The following is a 15,586-nucleotide window of genomic DNA, read 5'->3' on the forward strand; positions in this document are numbered from 1 at the left end:
TTTATTTTGTGGACACCACCCAAGACTTGTTCTGGGAGATGATGTTTCAGATAGTAGGTTATTGAATAAAAGGAAGCTGAAGCTCAAGGTAGGGGAGGTGACAAATAGCAGTATTTCCTGCCTTCTGTACCCGCTTCCCGCTCCAAGATCTACAAACTCTCCCGTCTCTCTTCTCCAGCTTCCTGGTAGGGCTTGGGGTGGCAGCCTGGCTCCTTTCTTCTCATCTTCTCTATCACTCCTGGATCTGGGAGGTAGAGCATCTAGGTAACTTACCTCTCCACCATGCAATTCGAGCTTAGGGACATTGATGAGAGCATAGCTATTTTAAATGAGTTCATGTTTCTGGCCTGGATTTTACTAGATGAGGCTTCCAGAAGATGAATTTGCAGAAGAAAACATTGGTCCACCAGCCACAAGCTTCAGAGTGTGGGATAGAGAGGGACTGGGGCCAGAGGCCATAGATGAATCAATGACCTGACTTTCACATGGGGCAGAGGTCAGCTTTGCAAACTGTAGGTTAGTGAGTTTAATGTCATCCCTCAGCAAACCACTGAAATAAATCATTATTTTTAGATTATTTTTCGAATTGTATCAAAGTAATCCATTACATAGTTTAAAAAACCTCAAATAGTATCTATAATAAAATAAAATAGTTCTCTGCTTCACCACAGTCATCTTCCCAGCCCTGATTCCCAGAGAAGCACTATTGAACCCCTTAGCTGTTTCATCTCATATTTGCTACCATATTTCTAAATAATATGCTGGCACCACTGTTTTCTGATTCAATAGTATTAGACATTATGTATTGATTTCTTATTATAGTTGATAAGGATTTGGCTGCCTTATAGTTTCTATCTCTTTAAAACACATACCTCCTCTTCCTCAATCCTCAAACTTTGGGTTAAAATGATAGACAGTATTAACATTATGTACTGTGAAAATATTGTTCCCTGTTAAGGAGACTTCCATGATGTAAACTTTGTTTTTCCTGATTGAATCAGTGTCCAATTAGGAAAACATTAATCATTAAGCATTTTAGGCAGAATTTAAGGAATGGGTTATACAAGTAATGGAAGAATTGGGAAGCCAAACAGAGGAAGTCAAGGCAACCAGAAATTAGCCACAGCAGGAAGCTGCCGCCACCAGGCCTAGGGCTAGAGAGCCAAGGGCCTGGACAGTTTTTCCAGAGCTCAAGATGCAGGGCCCATGGCAGAAGGTGGAACCAGGGCAGTCCTTTCTGAGAGGATCCAAAACCATGAGGAGGAGCCACCTCTGTGGGAGATGCCGCAAGAGACAGACAGCCAGGGGCAGAAACACCTAGGCGTCTCCGCTCCCCCTGCCCTGTCTCTTGTCAGTGCCTCCTGTTGGCCAAATTCACATAGAAGCCAATTGAGAAACATAGCTTGCAGGAGTCAGCCTGCTCTGCTCACTTCAACTCCCAGGAAACAGAATGGGCCAGAGAAGAGCAAGGAATGGAAATGAGGGCAAACAGGCCAACCCCAGACACAGTCATATTAACATTTGCCCTTTTATAAAGAAAATTAAATAAGCATTTGGCATTTATTTCTTTCTATGTGCTCTATCAAATCTATTTTACGAATGTTGGAATATATATATATATATATAAATCCATTCATTTCATTTGGTTTCCAGGAGTGCTCCATCCTTCTGCTGCATCTGGGCTGTTTGCTCAGGCCTGCCTCGGTGCTGCCTTTGGGGCATGAGGACGGCTTCATCTCAGGGAGTCCCTCATCTTGCTCCTGGGCTGAACCCCCTGCGTTAATCCGTTGTCTTCCTTTTTCTTGGTTTACTCCCTTTTTATAGGAACATGTCTTCCAGTAGCTTCCCAAGAAAGAGGCCGTGGGAAATAAATATTTTGCCTTTGCATGTCTGAAAATGTCTTTATTCTACGCTCACATTTGATTGGCAGGTTAGCCAGCTTTAGAACTCTAGGTTTAAAACAAGTTTCCCTGGAATTTTGAAGGTGCTGATTCATTGCCTTCCAGCTCCCAGTGTTGCTTCCGTGGTCTGATACCATCCAAGTTTTGCTCCTTTCTATGTGACCTGTTTTATTTTCTTTTCTCTTTGTATGTTCTTTGAATCTTCCTTATATCCTCAAAATTATCTTTGTAAATCTAGACAAACAACCCCAAATATAGATTTGTTTTGCTGAGAGCATAAAGCCCCTCCCTCCACAGTCAGGAAAATATTATGACCCAGTGGATTTGAAGCTTTTGATCTTAGATAAAGCCTGATGTCCCAAAGGGATCAGTTCCTAATTGTAGGACTTTCTGGCAAAATTAGCCATGGATGATCAAATAAAGCCTCTCCTTGATGCTCTGACTCGGTACATCCGGTACTTTGAATAAACAAGACTCCTGGGGTGTAATTACAGAAGCATCTGTATCTTTGTTATCGCTGTCCTTTTAAATGTGCTCAGTAAAAGTAAGTCTTCTCCTGCTAGGGGTGAAAATTCAGACAAGACCATGACTTTCTTTTTCATAAGTCGTATATAAATTTACACCAAAACACAGTCTTAAGAGGGTCCAGTGCTATTTAATCAGCAAAACTTAAACTCGCTGTTAATTCTGCTAGAGGATCTGTAGTCCAAGGAGCGGAATGGGTTCCTGCTTCTCTCTCCTGGCTTTTCCTCCCTACTTGCCAGCTGTGATCTCTCACCATTCTATAAATGAGGAGGGAGAGGAAAGGTGTGGAGGGCAGGAGGCTTTCCACTTGACTGATACTGTCCTGAAGTGGCCTTGTGCCTGCAGGCCCAGGCAGATATTTAAGATGACTCTACTATTGTGATTGTGTGAGTTCTCTGGAGACGGCCCTGGGCCAGGTGACTGCAACTTCTTTGACAGAGCCAGGGCCTCAGCTTCAACTGGCTGCTCCCAACCCTCCCATGGTTCCTGCCCCTTTGGTCCCTCATAGTGGCTTATTGAGGGATCCCATGCCCTGGAAAGATGCCTTCCTGGGCAGGATGCCTACTAAAACAATTGCAGGCTGACATTCCTTCCATGGATTCTGGGTTTGGCCACCTTCATCCTGCCATTGGAGGAGGTGTTAGTGGCCTCTCTAACTTTCTCCATCATGAGTCAGGCACAGATGCCTGTGTTCTCCAACTTCAGGGAACCCAAATCTATTCTGTAGGTGGTTCCACTGAAGCCTCTCCCACTAAGTGTGGGGGGCAAGGTCGGTCATCCAGCCTTTACCTCGGGGATGGGTGGACCCCAACTCAGAAATCCTCTTCACAGACCCTCTTAATCTTCAACAATGCAGTCCTTTGTCCCTCAATCTAAGTGAATCACTGATTAATTTTCAGTCACCTTTGAAGTGTCATTCACTGGTTTGTCTGAGAACTTGCTTGGGCATCGGTGTCTATTGCATCTTGGTGACTTAATGAAAATTCCCAGCTTAACTTTCTTGTTATGTGGGCATCTCCCAGAATCTGTCCCCTCCTTGCACCTGTCACATCATGCCCAAGTTGCTATGAAGTAGCCATCTCAAATATCTAAGTGCCTGTGAGCGATTGCTCCTGAAAAGAGACAGTGGGGGCTGGAAATTTGATTCCTTCAGAAAAAGAGTTTCCCGAGAACAGGACATTCCAATTAGTGAGCTGATAGCTTATCCTTGTCACTGGAGCTGTCAATAGCAGAGCAAGAGTGCTGGGCAATGCTTTATGAGCCAATAAAGGAAGCACCTCCAGAGTCCTAGGAAACACATTTTATTTGCTTATTTATTGCCTTTAATTTTATAGGCTATAGGAGAAATTTCTCCCTTCTCAATGTGTCCAACTAGCCCTCTTCACCTGAGAAATCACATTCCCCAGCTCTGGGTATCCCTGAAAAACCACAGGAGAACAGAACTCTATTTCTCTCTATGTATATGTGTCTGTGTGTGTGTGTGTCTCTGGTCTGAACAGTTCCAGGCCCTGAGAAGTCAGCTGTTGTAAGGTAACAGTCTGGAATCCTGGGAGACATGATGATGAGGGGTCACTTCCTGATGCTGTTATTGATGTTTGGATGTCTCCCAGTTTCACCACTACTCATAAGAACCTTATCAGCTGGTATGGGGAAAGACTGAACTAATTGATTTCTGATTTCCAGGGGGACCTGGCTGGAAGATATGAAGGAAAAATATGACTCTTGAGCTAATAAGTTGAGAGATCACAGCCTCCCGCGGACCAGAAAGGAAGGCTGAACACAGAAGGGCATTTTCATGTTCGCCATGTCCATATTTCTATCATCATGAGCCATCTTGCCTTATAGGCAGGGAAGTTTTGAGCTTAGAGAATGGGATGGGTCATGAAAACTATGGCTCCCCTAGCTCTGTTCCTGGATTCAGTGCCTGTTGTTTCATTCTGTGTGGACTGGAGTCAGGGTCTACACAGTTGGAATTCTATGGAGCCACGATGCTGTGTGGCAGATGGATGTGGACTCAAACTGTGACAATCCAGAAGGCCCTGGGGACTTGTTTCATGCACAGCTCCCTGCAGAACCTCTGTTGGGGTGGGGGATTCTAGGGGCATCTCTGCAGTTTTCTTCTGAAAACAAAATGAATACATGTTGGGCAGGTGCAACAACTGTGCACAAGGTCCCCTCTTAGGGCTGGCTAGCAGTATTGTTGGGTACCATAAGCACTTAGCATTGTTAAGTGAGCATAAGTAACAAGATGCAACAGCCTCTGGTCAAGTTTTGAAGATTTTGTTTTAAACTATGCTTTTAGATTTTAACATTCATTATGATTAAAAGGAACAAAACTCAATTTGGGGTCTTAGGAGCCACAATTCTAGACTTCTAGGATGTCAGGAGCCATGCTCTTAAGCTTCTCACCCTGCTGTTTTAATGAGATTAATGATTATTTTCCACTGGGCATCTACCTGTGATGTTCATAAAAAATGAAATAAATGACTCACATGGAGATTTGGAAGGATATCACTGTGGAAAGTGGATGTTAACAGCCTCTAGAAATATGATAATTATCAGCTATTTGAGATGCAGTCACTGTAATATGATAACAAGATGTGTTATGCAGGTAGAAAGCATGGAGAGAAATGGCACAAAGTAGAGTTATAAGAAAAAAGAAAGAAGAGATCTTGTTTGGTTATTCACTTTATTGTGATAAAATTGAAACAGGAGAAAGTTGATATCTACATACTGAAATTTACATGGTATTCAGTAGCCCCTCTCTGTTCATTTGTGGAATGAGCATGGTATTTTCCCCTAAAAGGTGCCCACCCTGTGCGAGGCAGGAGGCCTGGGTGTGTCGGGAGGCTATCAGACTCCGGGACATTTTGCTCATGTAGGTGCCCGTTTTTGTATTGACATTCCCACTCTGGGGAAAGGCAGGTCAGGGCATTTTAGACAACTGTGGAGTAAATGCTGTCTCTCATGTCCTCTAGTATGTTTTCTAGAATATATTAAATATATACGTATATGTTATCCCATCTGTGGCAAATTTGAGGCCTCTGTGCTCGCACTGCAGCAACTCTTCCCATGGTTAGGAGCCTCTGCAGCCCTGAAGCATTGTTGATACAGTGAGGAATAAATCCTTGGCCTTCAGATTTCTTGATCTCCAGTGACTGTTGAATGAATGAATCCACCCTTACTTAACTTTAAAGCCCAGTGTTTCTACTTCCAAAATATACTTTAAATACTTCTCTCCATATCCAATACTACTAGCTTCATCCAAGCCACTTCTTTCCTGGACTACCCAATAGCTACGAACTGGCCTCCTTCCTTTCATTCTTTTGAACTTTCAATTATGTTAATCAGATTCTGTTCCTTCTTCACTGAAAACCCTTCCAAGTTTTCCCATTGCTATTAGAACAAGAGCCACACTCCTCACAAAGGCTCACAGGTCCTGTGCGATCTTTCCCCAGCCTTAGACCTTATCTATCTTTACCACTGTTAGCCAGTCACACTGGTGCCATTTTGGTTCTTTGAGCACCCTGAGTTCTTTCTGGCCACAAGTCTTTTATACTTGCTGTCTCCTTAGTTCTATGGCTGGCTCATTTTCATCCTTGGATACCACTTCAAATGTGTCCTTCCTACGACCTGCATTGACCAGTCTATCTAAAGCACTACCTCTCCTCCAAGTCTCTCTTACTATGTCACAATCTGTAATGACCTGGGTTCTTGGTTTATTTTACTTAATGTCTTGGTTTGTTTTATTAACATCTGTTTTGTTGTTTTTTGTTTTGTTTTGTTTTGTTTTGTTTTGAGACAGAGTCTTACTCTATCGCCCAGGCTGGAGTGCAGTGTTGCGATCTCGGCTCACTGCAACCTCTGCCTCCCAGGTTCAAGCCATTCTCCTGCCTTAGCCTCCCGAGCAGCTGGGACTACAGGCATGCACCAATATACCCAGCTAATTTTTGTGTTTTTAGTAGAGACTGGGTATCACCATGTTGGCCAGGCTGGTCTTGAACTCCTGACCTCAAGTAATCTGCCCACCTTGGCCTCCCAAAGTGCTGGGATTACAGACATGAGCCACTGTGCCTGGCCTTGGTCTATTTTATTAATGTCTTAATGTCTGCCGGGTGCCTGACAGGTAATAGGTGTTCAGTTAGCATAACAAACTTACTGGCTTGGAAGTGTACTTGCTTCTCTCTCCCGCTACGTGCATACACACTTTGGCTTTGCAAAAAAAGACAGCCCTGCTGCTGCTGCCCTCCAGCCTTCCTTCTGAGAAGGCACTCAGGATGCTGTAAGTGAAGCTCACATATGTCACTTTGCACCGTCTGCACACTCTGCCATCTTTAGACCCGAAATGAGCCTTCTGGAATCGTCAGGCTTTCTAAACGCTAAATATACAGCATTAATTGGATCTTGCATCTCTATTGAATAGCTAAGACACCTTTATGTTGAAATGCAGATTCTCCATTGAAAGGCAAATCTTTCATTCGAATGTTTGAATGAGACTGGGTTTGTATTTATAAAATACGTTGTATAGAAGAGTGTATTCTGGGCCTGGAGTGCTTTCATTTGATTGCTCAATAAATACATTTTCATTCATCCAATGCTCTTGCCTTGAAGTATTTTGCACTGAAAAAGTCAAATAAGTGACAGTAGCCCTATTGAATTCTATTTAATTTTACTTAATAATGTGCTGTTTAGTTCCAGGGGTTTTCTGGGTCTGTATGTACCAGGGATGGGTTGAGAGTGCCTTGTTTAGAGGGAGGTAGGTTTGGGGCTATAGTAAGAGCAGTAAGTGGGATAGGGCAGAGTGAGGTGGGTGCTGTGGATGGCACCCCTGCCTCCTACTTGCTGTAGAATCTTATTTATTTGTTTGTTTGTTTATTTATTTATTTATTTGAGACAGGGCTCACTCTGTCACCCAGGCTGGAGTGCCATGGCATGATCACAGCTCACTGCAACCTCGACCTTCTCAGCTCGGATGATCTCACCTCAGCCTCATGAGTAGCTGGGACACACGTGCACACCACCACACCCACTCATTTTTTTTTTTTTTTTTGTATTTTTTGTAGAGACAGGGTCTCACTGTGTTGCCTGGGCTGTATCAAACTCCTGAGCTCAAGTGATCCTTCCACCTCAGCCTTCCAAAGTGCTAGGATTACCGGTGGGAGCCACTGTACCTGGCCCATATATAGTCTTTCTAAGACATTTCTTTGAGTTTCTATTTCCTTGTATACAAAATGAGGATGGTAATACCTATCCCCATGGTTTATTCTGAAAATGAAATAATATAATGAAGACAGAAATACTTAACATACTGTCTGGCACTTAATTTGTGTTTTTATAAACATAGCATAGCTGATTTTAAGGTAGGCAGACATTGAAATCATTAGTTTTATTACTCTAACTAGACTCAGTGTATAAGAGTCTGTATCTTTGTTTCACTCTGTACATTCAGAAGGGGCTCCATAAGCACGTAAATTGCCATTTGTTACCGATTTCTCATTACAGAAGGAATAATCATCATCAATTGCACAACCCAGAAAAATCTACCAACATTTTAGTGTATTCTCTGCCTCCCCCTCTCTCTGAATATACCCATCTTGAATTGACTTTAATTTGATTTACTGGGGGCAGAAAAGGGAAGCTCTGAGAAATACATGAAGTCAGAGAGAGAGTGAGGAAATGACTGTCCTTGCTGTACCCCTGTTCCCATGTGACCCCTCTCACCCTTCCAGTCCTAGACCTGCCCTGAGCCAGGGAACCTGATAGCCAGGCATTGGCACTGGGCCCTGCAAATCCCTCTCTCTGCTCCAGCCAGACAGTGCAGAACAATGGGAGACATGGCCCCCATTTAGGTAGTAGAGTCCCTGTCCTGCCATGGGAATTGGTTGCTATCAGCTGTGCCTAGTGTGAGACAGATCGCTTGATCTTTCCTGGCTGCATACTCCAAAGATACCTACTTATCTTACAAGCAGTCCCTAAATAAAACCCAAATTGTGTCCTGCAAGTGGCTGTCTGCTGAGCCTGGTTTTGCTGTCCTCCTTGCTCAGCCATGTCCCCATCACTCTCTGACCAGCTCTTCGCTAGGTCCTTCATGGCCCCTGGACAACTGTACTGCTGATGGGGAGGGCCAGGCTGCAAAGCTGTTTCATTTGTCAAATAGACATCCAGTCAGGGCCTGGGCAGGGCAGGAGCCAAGGGGACTGACTCATGGACCCACTGGTCAGGAGATGATATCAGAAAAGTACTACAGAATTTCTATCCTGCTTACCTTATTTTCTTGCTGAGTACCCCCAGGCAGATAACAACATTCATCTGAGACACAGTTTTCTTGCTTAGTGTGCTTCTACAAGGGTTCTTATTTTCACTTTGTGTGCCAAGCCCTGTGTTATGGACTTTATATACATCACCTCTATTAGGCTAAAAATTTCATGGCAGAGCTGGTGCGTGCTAAAAAGTGGAAGGAAAGAGGGAAGCATTGAAAGATACCTGGTGAATCACAGCAAGAATCTTGCCTGTGATTTGCATTGCCACCAACACCATGATTAGCAGCCAGTTCTCACCTACCTGTCATGATGCCATGGACACGGAAGTCCCAGAACAATACCATGTCAGGGCTGGACCAGTCCTACCTGACTCACTGCTTTATAGGTGACAAACTGAGGCCTAAAGTGGGGCATGACTTATTGAGTGGGTTTATTTGTTCTTTCATTCATTTACCAAACATCTGTTGTGCATCTGTTAGGTTCTGAGCCCCATGCCATGTTCTGAGACTTGAATGCACAGTCGTGCCCTTGGGGAACTGCTGCAACCATGAGAGAGGTAGAAAGCCAACCGTAAGGATGGATGGAGAGGAGGAAGCCAGTGTAGACCTCTTATAAAAGGAGTGGAATGGAAGCAAGTGGTGGAAATGAGAGACTAGGATGAGAGGGACCCAGAGAAGGTTTTCTTAGATGGGGGAGACTAAAGCACATGGATGATGGAAGAAAATGGTCCCAAGAAAAGGCAGGGAAAGAAGACACATGAGAGAGGGATATTGATGTGCCCAGCCCCCTGAGTATGGATGGGGAGAAATCAAGAAGCCATTTGGCGGGACATTTGACTCTCGGGCAAAGGTTTTTAGGAGGGGGACCTGGAGGGGGAAAACATCCCACTAAGCACAGTTGTGTCCCGGGGCCACAGATGGTCAGAGGCTAAGGATGCAGCATGGACACACCATGGCACCTGCACTTCCTGGCAGTCCTTCCTGGTCTGTGGGTGTGGGGACCATCATGGGGAGATGCTGCCCAGCACAGGGCTCACAGGGGCAGGAAGAAGCTCTCTGGAAGGAAGGGGTCTGAGAATTTGCCAAGGGACCCAGCTAGTGGAGTCTGAAAGGGGTCTTTCAGTCAATCTCCTGTCTCTCCCAATACCTCACTAGCTTAGCAGTAGACAGGAATCATATACAGATCAAAAGATCAAAATGAGCTAGTGATTAGTCATCCTATCACTATCCCCAAGCCTCTAGCATAGGAATAATGGGATCTACAGCATGCTCACTTGCCTAACCAACTGCGTGGAGGATAGCGCCTTCCTCACACCCTGATGTCAGATGGAAAGTGAGAGAATTGGAGAAGGATAGGAGTCTTCTTCTTGTCTTCTAAGATGGAAATTCCCATCCATAGACCAAGATCTGAATGTAGGGCATAACCACACAATTTCCCCCATGCCCGCAACAGGACTGTGTACAGACAGAATGTGGATGTCCCTTGGTGCCTGGGTCTCAACCTTAGGGCCTAAGGACTAAAGACCTGGCCTTGAACCTGGTGGTCCAGGGTCTCTGCCCTTAGTGACACAATGAAAGTAACAGCTGTGGCCAAGCATGGATGGGGGCTGGCTGTGAGACTTCTCAAGGCAGGGAAGCATCTTGGGTACAGCTTCAAAACCATCCCCATCCAAGTGTCCCTGTCAATTGGCAAAAGTAACCTGAGAGGCGGAAGCAGATTGGAGGGACAGTCTTTCCCTAAAGGTTCCTATGGGAAGCAGTTACAAAGGCAAGCAAACAGGACTTGGATTCATTCAAAGAACAAAATCCACTTGGAGAACTGTGATGTTTTAGAAAGCTTGTGACTAGGGACCCTGTTCTGGGGACCTGATGGAATTATTGTGTCCTTAAATATGCTCTTCTCCAATGGAGCTGAGTGGAAGACAGGCTGAGGGGGTCCTTGGAAAAGGCCCCCTGTCTAACTGCCACCTGAGCCCCTAAATACCTTTGGAAAAGTCTGCAAGAGGAAGCTGGAAACACATAAGGGAGCCTATACTCATTCCCCAACAACCAACTCACAGTCCACCCATTAGCAAATCCACTTAACACCATCCATGTAGCCAGCCCTGAGACCCTAAGCTGACAAGGGCATGGATGATCCTTGCTTTCAGAGAGCTCACAGCCTATCTGAGGAGCCCTAAATGGCCCTTATGGATCAAACTGAAAACAAGTCAGAAGTTGATCACCAAGATGCAGATCCAGTGAGGTTTAGAGAAGAAGCGAATTAGGGGTCAGGGGATGAGGGATTGCTCTCTAGAGGACAGGGGCTTCTGCTGAGCCCTGCAGCAGCCTGTCTCTGCCATGGAGATCTGTACTGGACCCTGTAAAAGATGTAGCCATAACAACAAACTTGACAAGGACTGCCTATTGCTGTGAAGCTTGGGAGCACTTTATAATGAGGGGCAGGCTTTGAGAGCTGTCTCCATGCCTTTCATCTGCTCCCTCTCTGAAGTCCCTGGGAACAGTCTGGTACTGTGGTTTGGGGCCTTCGTTAGTTCTGCACTGTCTGAGACATTCACAGAGGCAAGAAAGCAGACGGGCTCCTTTGTGTTTATAGCAACTCAGACTGCTTTTCTTGGCTACCAGGATCCAAAAAAATAATATCCTCAGAGCTGGCTGATTCACAGTGACGTGGTTAAAGAGTGCTGTGTCCTGGTGGCGTCATCTCAAGAGGCAGTGGTTGTGCCTGACACACTGTCCCTACCAAACCCTGGTGACAGCTGTATGGCCGTCTGTCCACAGGACTGTCCATCTGTCCAGCCAGCCAGCCAGCCCATGTGCAATGATGGCACATCAGCAATACTCATTCACCCATACATCTCACACTGGAGAACAAAGGTCGCTGAAGGCCGGGAGCCTGTTGGACTCCTATATCCTTCTTTTGGTGGTTTATAACATTTTCCCCATCACCAGCACCTGTAGAATCTGCCACATTCCATCAGTGACAGCTGCTCACAAAGCTGGTCGTCCTTGAAGTGGAGTGGTAGACCAGCATTAGCGAGCGTCCTATTTGAAAAAGCCCCCAGATCCGCGAATCTTAACTACAAGTGACTCAGGAAAGTGGGGCTCAATGAAGAGTCCCTGAGATCCTCTGTCCTGCAGCCTGGCTGGGCTTTGACTCCCAGCAACCTCTCTGCAGCCCCAGCCTCACCTGCCCTTGGAGCAAGGGCTGGTTGGAAGCCTTTTTGAAATCTGCTTCTCAACGTGTATGCTGGGGAACACTGCTTCAGAAACATGTGAGAAGTTCGTGGCATGGAGAAGAGACTCAGAATCTTAGAGCAAGACTTGGCTGTTTCTTAGAGCTGCATGGCAGGCAGGAAGGAGGGGAGAGCGCTCACCGGTGGGTGCCTGGGGACCACTACAGCCTGGGTCCTTGACAGACTTCTCTTTCTACACCTGAGTATATTCAGCTCTCAACAACTTGCCTTGGGGAGGTGGATCTTTCCATGCTCAGGCGAGGAAGATGAACCATTATGATGTTCAGATGAGGAAAATAGACCTTGCAGTCATAAGTTATTAAACTTGCAAAGGCTGTGGGACAGAGGATAATGATAACAGATGATCACATCTGAAAGAAGGCATGGTATTTTACCAGTACAACATTTATGATATACAAAAGGATGACAGTATTTTTCTCAGGGGGTAAGACAGGAAGGGTTGCTTTGTTATTTGAGATTTAAGATGTTTCTAGTTGACCTGAAGTTCTGCTGATTAGGGAGGGGATAATTTCTAATGACTTCTTAGTAATTATCCTGACCCAGACCTTCTTCTCTAGAATCTCTTGGGATGGAACATCTTGGGGTGTTCCATCTTAACAAACTTGGGGTGAACATCTTAACAAACTTGCCAGGTGGATTCTTGTATACACACTGAAGTTTGAAAACCACCATCCTTAATCCAGTGGTTCTAAATCTTGGCTGCATATTGGAATCACCTGGAGAGTTTAGACAACAATGAAAGGAAATACAACAAAAGAGATACCCCGAACCCCACCTCCAGAGATTTTGACTCAACCAGGGTTGGGCCTGGGCATTCTTAATTTGATGTGATTATCTCATTCTCAGTTGACTTAATGTGTAGCCAGGATTGAGAACTCGGGTTAAACTGTGTTCTCAGCCATGGTGCCTGTCTGTGCCCTGAATGTGCACAATGCATGAGTGTGTGGGCATGTCTCCTGGGCTGATTCCAATCCTTGGGGACATTTATGATGGGGACCTGGGCTTGCTCTGGCAAACAGAGTGGTTCCCTTTAAATGTCTCCATCTGGCCATCAGACTGGCATGGCGCCTCTGCCGTGTTCAGAGGATGTTGCTGGAAGCTGGGAGAAAAGCCTCTGTCATATCACCGCTCTCATCTGGCTCTGGGTAAGAAAGGGCTCTGTGAAGGGGCAGGGGTGGCAGCTGCAGCGGAACCAGTGGCACTGGGAAGATTTCTGACCATGGAGCCGTGGGTGACCCAGGTTAGGGCAGCAGCACCTGATGTAGTAGTTGCTATAGAGCCATGAACCCTGATCCTCAGTGTGGCCTCTGCATGTCAGTGTGGAGAGACAGCAGAGCCCTGCCTGCCATGGGCACATGCAGTGTATGCAGCTGCTGGGCACACACAGTGATGTCTATCTTCTCTCCATTAAGGGCCTCCTGCATCCTGGGCCCCAGGTTCAGAAGACGTTCTCCTCTGCACATACTGCCTGTGCACAGAGATGATCAGTTCATTTTCCATCTTTTATTAATCAAAGACACATGTAGCTGTTAAACAGGGCTTCTGACTCCCAGTAGGTAAGAATTTTTTCTACTCTGAGCCTTCTAGAAATTGCACCTATAGCCAAGTAATCGGGTCCTTTCATTGATCTGCGTGTGTCCTATTGCCAGGCCTTTTGGAAGCAGTTTGAAGAGCTCAGGAACACCCTGCCCAGGTCTTCCTTCTGTCTTGCTTCCCCCTCATTTCTGCCCCAATTTTACCTCTCTGTGTCATCTTTAGCAAGTCCCCCAACCTCTCTGATAGAACAAATGCCTTGGCCTTATCCTTCCCCCGGAGAAAGGAGACAGATGAACTCGTTAGCTTTCAGGGTTCAAAGTACCTTCTTTAGCCACAGACCCTTTCTTTAAAGGGTTTCATGTGCAAAATCCTAATAGGTAAACAGACTAAATTAGAGCTATTCTGGCAAAGGGGGAAAGAGGAGTCTCAGACTCCCCTCACCCCCCTTCAGGGTCCACTTTCCCCAAGGGGGCTCCACAGACTCTTTTGGAAACCTCAGTTGTAAATAAGTTATTTTCAATGGGGGATCATCCCTCCTTTCCTGGGTGTCCATATCAAAATCTTGGGAAAGTTAAGTGGCACATGTACTTTGAAAAATCATGTTTCAAAATGGCCATTGTTCTTATTTGTTTTCAATTGTGATACCTAATTTGTTTTCAAATTTCAAGTAACATGAAAGGAGGGTAGGGATTTCAACATTCATGTAAAGGTGGCATTGGTTTATAAAATACAGTCCGTTGATCTAGATCAGTGTTTTGCAAAATGCAGTCACAACCCACCCAGCAGACCATGAAATCAATTTACTAGGTCATGAACAGCATTCCTTCTTAATAGAATATTACAGAATAAAATAGAATATGTCAGAGTTAATCACACATAGTCATGCTAAAGATTGTTTTGTAACCTCGTTTTCCTTATATGTGTTTGTGTGTAATGGGTGAAATGCAAAAAACACAGTTCTCCTTGTAGGTTATGATTGAGAAGGGCTGAGAAGCACTAGTCTGGATGGATGCCTCCTATGGTTCCTTTGGGCCCTGACTTTGGCTCATAACCACATCTGGGAGACCTTCCTACTCCCTATGCTGAGCAGAGCACTGGTGAGCCGTGCAGTGAGGCCAGGGAAGAAGGCAAAACTGCTCAGCAGTACGACAGTGCGAGCCCCTCCCCTAGAGATAGCTGAGTACCCTACATAAATATTGTCCGGTAATTCCACATCCTCCTGGGGCCTGGCAGAAGAGAAAAGGTTAATAGGGAGCCAGCTGACCTTGCCCGGGTCCATGGTCCAGGAACTAACCGTGGTATGTCTTATACAGGTGGGTGAAGCTAGTGTGTGCAGTGGTCTAGGCACTCCATTTCTCTACCCCTGATCAGCCCCAACAGCAGAGAAGCTTGTCACCTCCAGCCTTGTCACCTCTCTGGTTCCCAGAGGCCACTCTAACCCTTCCTAAGCTATGTTTCCAGACCTCATGGCCAGGTGGCTTTGGTTTCTGTGGCTACTGAGCTGCCATGGATACGGATCACAAGCCCCAGGATCAGAGGGAGCAGCACTCAAGCTTCGAATAATCCTTGGTGTTTTCATGCACAGCGACAGCTCCATAAGGTGGGAATCTCAGCTTCCTAGCCCTGGGCTACATGGCGTGACAGATGACCCTGCCCACCCAACTCCCCAGTCTCAGGGGAAATCAATCTAAATACAGAGACCCTCCCACTGTGGCATTCAGCTCCTCATGCCAATGTGGCCTCCTTGACATCCCTTCCTCCCCTGACCTCAGCAGGAATGGGGTTGAGGATCCGGCAACAGACCTTCCTCAGGCATCCTAAGGCACCTCGCCCAGGGTCCCCGTGGGATAAGGATAGAGAAGCTGCCTTGTGTTCTAAGTTACTCTGTGTACTCTGTGTACTTGAAGCTAGCGGGGAAGACAAGAAATAATGAGCAGCCATTCCCAACAACTCCCCACTGCCCGTAATTCCATCCCCAGCTCCCAGCCTAGCACCTGACCAGTAACAAAAATAGTAACAACAGCTATGTTGCCCATAGAATGTGAAAGGCTCTGTTACTAACTTACTCAGTCCTCACAATAACCCCACAAGGAAGTAGGTAATATGAT

At 45.8% G+C, this 15,586-nt stretch overlaps 1 protein-coding gene across 7 annotated transcripts in view; it reads left to right on the forward strand.

The window, feature by feature from the left end:
* The window catches only part of GALNT18 (polypeptide N-acetylgalactosaminyltransferase 18), a 362,102-nt gene that overhangs the window by 151,081 nt on the left and 195,435 nt on the right, over positions 1–15,586 (forward strand). The window lies entirely within an intron of this gene.

The sequence above is a fragment of the Macaca mulatta genome, chromosome 14, assembly GCF_049350105.2.
Source record: "Macaca mulatta isolate MMU2019108-1 chromosome 14, T2T-MMU8v2.0, whole genome shotgun sequence".
NCBI lineage: Eukaryota > Metazoa > Chordata > Mammalia > Primates > Cercopithecidae > Macaca > Macaca mulatta.